The sequence below is a fragment of the Chanos chanos genome, chromosome 9, assembly GCF_902362185.1.
Source record: "Chanos chanos chromosome 9, fChaCha1.1, whole genome shotgun sequence".
NCBI lineage: Eukaryota > Metazoa > Chordata > Actinopteri > Gonorynchiformes > Chanidae > Chanos > Chanos chanos.
Window position 1 is genome coordinate 32,932,722 of NC_044503.1, and position 6,326 is coordinate 32,939,047.

A 6,326-nucleotide genomic window follows, 5' to 3' on the forward strand; every position below is an offset into this window, starting at 1 on the left:
TCTGAGGTGCGACTGCTACACCTGACACACACTGTGAGGTCACACAGCAGAATGATATACTCAACAACTTTAAGTGCTTTTCTACGGTTGCCATGGAAGCAAGTAAGCACGGGTGTGACATTCAGCTGATCATTATTGTAAGTGACTACGTCTGTAATTTTTTAGGTATCTCTGTGATTTAAACTACACACTACGGTGTCTTCAGTTTTACTACTAATAATAATATAAAAAGTTCATGTTTGGAATGAAGCCTTAGTAAATAAATACACCACCAAAACATTATCACCTTCAAAGGGTTTGCGTTCTTTTCCACCTAATTTGGCTCACGCTATCCATTCTTTCTACCTACAGACAGTTAGGACAAGGTGAAGGCTTTTTGAAGAGGACAACATAGCATTCGAAATACTTGTCAAAAATGCAACTATACCTGCCTCCATTCTGGCCAGTTGTGAAGTACCCTGCACATGTGAGTTAAAAAGTTTTCATGTTTTTTTGTGTGTTTGTTGGTGTGTTTGGTTTGTTGGTGTGTGTGTGTCTGTGTGTGTGTGTGTGTGTGTGTGTGTGTGTGGGCGCATGCACACATATGTGTTTGTTTTGGGGAAACACAATTACATATTCTATAATGATTACATATTCAAAATTAATTCGGGCCTGAACCATTGTCTTGGTCATGGCTGAGCGTGTTTGATAATATACCTTCAGTCTCTATCGACAGTTTAGTTTAGCTGTTAAACAGTTTAGTACAGTTAGCACAGTAGACAGTTTAGTACGCTGTTCAACCACTATTGAGGTGCTAGCACGGTGGCTCAGTGATGCCTCACAGCAAGAAGGTCCTCTCTGTTCCCACAGCCAAATCTTCCCACAACCGCATCCGCTCACTTTGCCCGAATCTCGGCCGTCTCAGGTCTTTTCTGTGTGTCTGCGTGTTCTCTGCGTGCTTGCGTGGTTTCCCGCCGGGGCGTTCCGATTTCCTCCTTCTGAGACATGTATGTCAGAGTTAATACTCCTGTCTCTGCCCTCGACCAAGGCACTGACAAATAGAGCTGGGGCTGCCCACTGCCCTCAGCTCCCACTCCTAGTTCCCAGTGTGTGTGTTCTCACTGCTCCTAGTTTGGGTGTATAAGATGAGTCAAATACAGGGGGTGAATTTTACCGCTCACTGCTCCCAGTGAGAGTGTGCGTGTGTGTGTGTGTGTGTGTGTGTATGAGACCAATAAAGTACTGAAAACTTCAAAGTAATGAAAGGAGGGAGGTGATCCCACTGTAATTTGCGAGATGGGTCGTCCATAAGGGATTACTTTCTTTGAGCGACAGCACTTACTGGATAGCCAGACTTTGTCAAAACAAGCCGTGACAGCTTTATTGCTTGCATTTGAAGCAGACAGTGAAACACACACACACACACACACGCACACACACACACAGGGGAAAACCACAGCAAAGCGTTTAGTAGGATTCAGTAAAGAGCCTCTGATCTTCCCACAACCACATCTGGGAATGTGTGGTGCAGGTAATCACAGAGTGGTTAAGTCATTTCCATAGCCAGTGTGGTTGACCTTATTGTGTGGATGACATTATAATCCATCTCGCCCTCTCTCTCCCTCTCTCTCTCTCTCTCTCTCTCTCTCTCTCTCCAAATATGAGTCAAAATATGAAAATATCACAAAAAAACAGTCCCTTAGAATAATACACCTTATGTACAATGTTTTTTCCTCAAACAGTTCTGTTCAGTTAGGTCTATTTTTTTTTAATGTAATGAATATTTACCCCCTGACTTTGACAATGGAGTGAAAACTGAAACGTTTGATATTAGTCTGGGAGGGTCAGTATATACATCTGTGTTCTTATAATTTGCAACACAGTTTTAATAAAAGTGTTTTAGAGTATCGTGAGATGTCCAGGCAACTGTTCAAGGTTCTCTTACAAATGTACACATTTGCTTTTGTATGTTCAGATGTGACTGCATCAACTATGTGTGTTTTTCCATTTGCAGTGTGGTTTTGTGATTGTTTAAGGAACATGCTTCCAATGCCCACAGTCTCTTTTCACCATCGTAAGTACAAGAATTCATTCATTCATTCATTCATTCATTCACTAATTCACTTTCCAAGCCGATTATCCTAATTAGGGTCACCATGGTTTGAATTACGGGGGGCTGGGGGGTTTGACCCCCTAATTAAGACTTGCCCCCCCCCCCCCAAAGAGGTTAAAAAAAACAACAATTTGGGGGTAGGGTGATGTATTTATATATCCTATGCTATATAGCCCTGGAGAAAAAGTTGAGCCCCCGATTGGTATTGTATAATTTGTACTCTGAGGGTCACAGGGCGCTGGAACCAGGGAGCAGGTTGGTGCAGTGGGTAGCACTGTTGCCTCACAGCAAGAAGGTCCCAGGCTCGATTCCCTGACCGGGGCAGCCAAGGTCCATTCTGCGTGGAGAGTTTCCATGTGTCTGCGTTGGTTTCCACTGGGAGCTCTGGTTTCCTCCCACAGTCCAAAGACATGCAAGCCAGGCGAATTGGAGATACTAAATTGCCCCTAGGTGTGAATGTGTGCATTTTTGTGTCTGCCCTGTGATGGACTGGCAGCCTGTCCAGGGTGTTTCATCGCCTTTTGCCCGATGACTGCTGCGATAGGCTCGGAGGTAGCCAATCCCTCGCAGGGCAGAAGCACAGACAGAAGTACTCACGAAATTGCTCACACCTAGGGGCAATTTTTCAGTGTGTCCGATTCACCTGACTGTAGCTTGTCTTTGGACTGTGAGAGGAAACCGGAGCTCGCGGCGGAAACCGACGCAGACACGGGGAGAACATGCAAACTCCACAGAGAAAGGACCCCGGCCATCCGACTGGGAATTGAAGCCCTGTCGCCTCACAGCAAGAATGCATTTATTCATTTACATTTTTTAAAATAATTTAGAAGCGGCAGTAACTGTCAGTGTAATTAACATGGAGTTGTTTTTCTTGGCCTTTTATTATTTCGCCCGATTTCTCAGTTTTCAGACTGATTTCGGACCTTCCTTTTCGACTACACTGTATATGTGCCTTCCGTCTGGATTAAAAGAGAAAGAGAGAGAGAGAGAGAGAGAGAGAGAGAGAGAGAGAGAGAGAGAGAGAGAGAGGTATGTGTGATTTACTATGAAATAAATTGCAATCATGATAGATAAAGTATTTGTTTTTGAAACACTGTTGAAAACAGGTTCACGTAGTAATCTAGGCAAAGGTACAATTGTCATGACCAGTCAGTGTTCGGTGACACTGACATGATCAGTCATCGTCTGACATTTTATTTTCGTTTCTGGTTATTTGATGCTTATTTTTCGTTATTTATTTTGTTATTTGTTTGTCTGAAAGATAAAGCAGAGGAAGAAATAAAGATGGATTCTCACCCGCCGACCGAAGCACCACATCGGGACGCCAGCTCGCAGTTAAAAAATTATGCCTTTTTTGAGTATTGAGTATTGTGGTCTGTTTGGCTGTATATACGTGTAAATACAAGAAATGTTTTTTTTTTTTTAATAAATTAATATAACATTGTTGTATAACATCGCGAGGGCTTGGAGGTTGTGTAAAATCACAGCGTAACCTTGCCAGTTTGCGAGGTCAAATTGTTCGTTTATTTTCCAAATAATTTAAATTAAACATGCGTCAAATGTGTCACCATTAAATGTGTCAGTCATTGCTCATTCTACAGTTTCCATACTGATCGAATTTTAGAGATAATGTGGCGAAGTCATGATGTTATTTCATGATGTTAGTCATTTTATGATGTTAGTTAGGGCTACGTTTGCATTGTCCATTAAAGACAATATCGCGCATTGTAGACAAACTGTGAGGGCTGTTATTTATGTAGCTGTCTCGCTCACATGCTGTGGACGAACTGCACAATGTTCATTCAGTCATTCATTCATTCTTTCGTTCGTACATTCAACCTTTATTTAATTCTCGGGGATACACTGAGGGTAGCTCTCGTTTTCAATGCTGCCGAGATTACAACAAATAAAACATAGTAAAAACAATAAAACATGGGAAGCATAGTAAACAAACTAAGACAATAAAATACAGTCAAGACACAAGACAGGTAGAAATTCCAGCTAAAATAAATTAAAACAGTTACAAACTGAGGTCTATGATCAGGGATTTGAATTCGCCGTAAGAAGGTAACGAACTGAGTGTGTTTAAGATCATTCCAGGAGGATGAGGCATTAAAACAAAAGGCTGATTTTGCAAGTTCAGAGCGAACACGAGGGACCATAAGCATAAGCCAGTTGCTTGAGCGAGTTTGATAAGGTCTGCAATTAGTTCAGCATTTTTGAAATGCAAGGTGGCATCTTTCCGACAATGCCCTTGTAAATACACAGAAACCAACGATTATTTGACTTCTCTGCCAGAGATGACCAACCCATTTCAGCATAACGGACACAATGGTGAGTACCATAACTATCATCAGTAATAAATCTGAGGGCAGAATGATAGACTATGTCCATAGGGTTTGAAAGAGCAGCGTTTCTATAAATTACATCTCCATTATCCAACACCGACATGAAAACCGCTTCAACAATCCTTTTCCATCATAGGGAAGCTGGTTCTATTTCTGTAGAAGAGGCCTATTTTTGTCGCAGTTTACTGACAAGATTGTTTGATGAAACTTAACATTTGGAACACCAACACTCGGCTTTCCTCATAATGTTTGACATTTGACAATGGGACACATTGTCTCGTGATGTAATATCTTCCTTCATAATGTGATCAATATAGCCTATTAACGGGGAACACACAAAGGGCTGTAGTGGAGACAAAAGGCCGTTATGAATGATTCTCTGACAACCCACGGGAAGAAAATCCCGCCTGCACCCGAGGGGCATTTTGCTTACTGTCACGATGACATATGTGTGTAAAAATGACTGAGGTAATTGAACTAAAAGGGATTTCTCCCGCCCAGATATAGTAAAAAGGCACTATTTTGTGGAGTGTTTCGTGGGATGTCAATGATGTTCCACATCAATGCACAGGAACTCGACCGCTGTGACTGCTCTTAACTACAAGATGGTAAAGCGTTGACACGGATGAGGCGTTGATACGACAAACCTGCAGATTTCAAAAAATGCACTAAAGCGTCAACACCGACGATCAGTTCTTGTCGATACGTATTGCTATTGTTACTCTCTGTTTATCACTAATTGTTTAAAAAATAAACCGATCATAACATCATGGTTACTTCAAAAAATAAAATAAAAAGAAAACTAATGTATTTTTTTTATCTACGAAACATATGTTTTCTTTCCACCAATTACCACTGTCATTTAGCATGCAATTATCCCCCCCCCCCCCCCCAGTTGAATATAGCCTATGCCGTTGTATTATAAGTATATTGTATAGATATTGTATGTATACTGCATAGAATTCTTGACCTTAAATCCTCCGAAAGTATTTTGATTAGAGGATCTCTTTTCAAGAGAATTTACAATCTAGAGTTGTAGGATTAATCTGGGTCCAAATCCTCCATAGATCCATATGTCCACCCCCACTCTCCCGACCCCTTGCTCAGTCCAAGCCTGCTTTATAAGCGCAAACTTTTGAGCAAAATATCAAATTTAAGACAAAAAGTCTGCATCTAAACCTCAGTCAGACACTTTTTGTAAGATTACTCCCGTTTACCTACTGAGTCATACATCCCATTGAATTTAGAGGGTGAATACGGAGGCCTGCGCGTGTCCTACAGTAATTTTACCCACAAACTCATCCACGAGCGGACTAGTGCAAAGGGAAGAACGAATAAACGAGAGAATGTGGTCAGCGTAACAGAGACGTTCAGAGAAAGCAAACAACTTTGACTTTTTGTTATTGTTGTTGTTGCTTGTTTGTCTGTTGTTGTTTTTCTTTTTTTTTCTTTTAATTTGTGGCATATTGCGTGAGATGCAAGTTAGCAAACAACTCACCTCAAGTTTTCAAATGAGAAGAAAAGAAATCCCATCAAGCATTCATACAACACAACTTCAAATCCTGTCTTGTGTGTACGTGTGTGAACTAAGTACCGGTTCGAAGACACAGCCAAACTAAAACCAAGTGGTGGTTTAGTAGTACACATGAACGTGAACCCCGCGAGAAAAGTGTCGTTAGTGGGCTAGCGTGTGTGTGTGTGTGTGTGTGTGTGTGTGTGGCATGGATGGAAGCTAAATTCACAGTCAAACTGAAAACCACTACCGACAATGGGAAATGTTTTTGCGTATATGGGCGTATTAAGACTTGTTGCTAGGTCAAATGCACGACTTATTGGTACGTGATTGGGCGTGCTTGTATGTGGTTTGTGATTCATTCACGCGCTAC

At 41.5% G+C, this 6,326-nt stretch overlaps 1 long non-coding RNA gene across 1 annotated transcript; it reads left to right on the top strand.

Moving 5' to 3' along the window:
* Nucleotides 1-423: 423 nt before the first annotated feature.
* Nucleotides 424-3,065, top strand: LOC115820221 (uncharacterized). Its single transcript, XR_004025568.1, has 3 exons — nt 424-466; nt 1,994-2,053; nt 2,996-3,065. It is a non-coding gene; the product is annotated as an uncharacterized LOC115820221 (long non-coding RNA).
* The last annotated feature ends 3,261 nt before the right edge of the window (nt 3,066-6,326 follow it).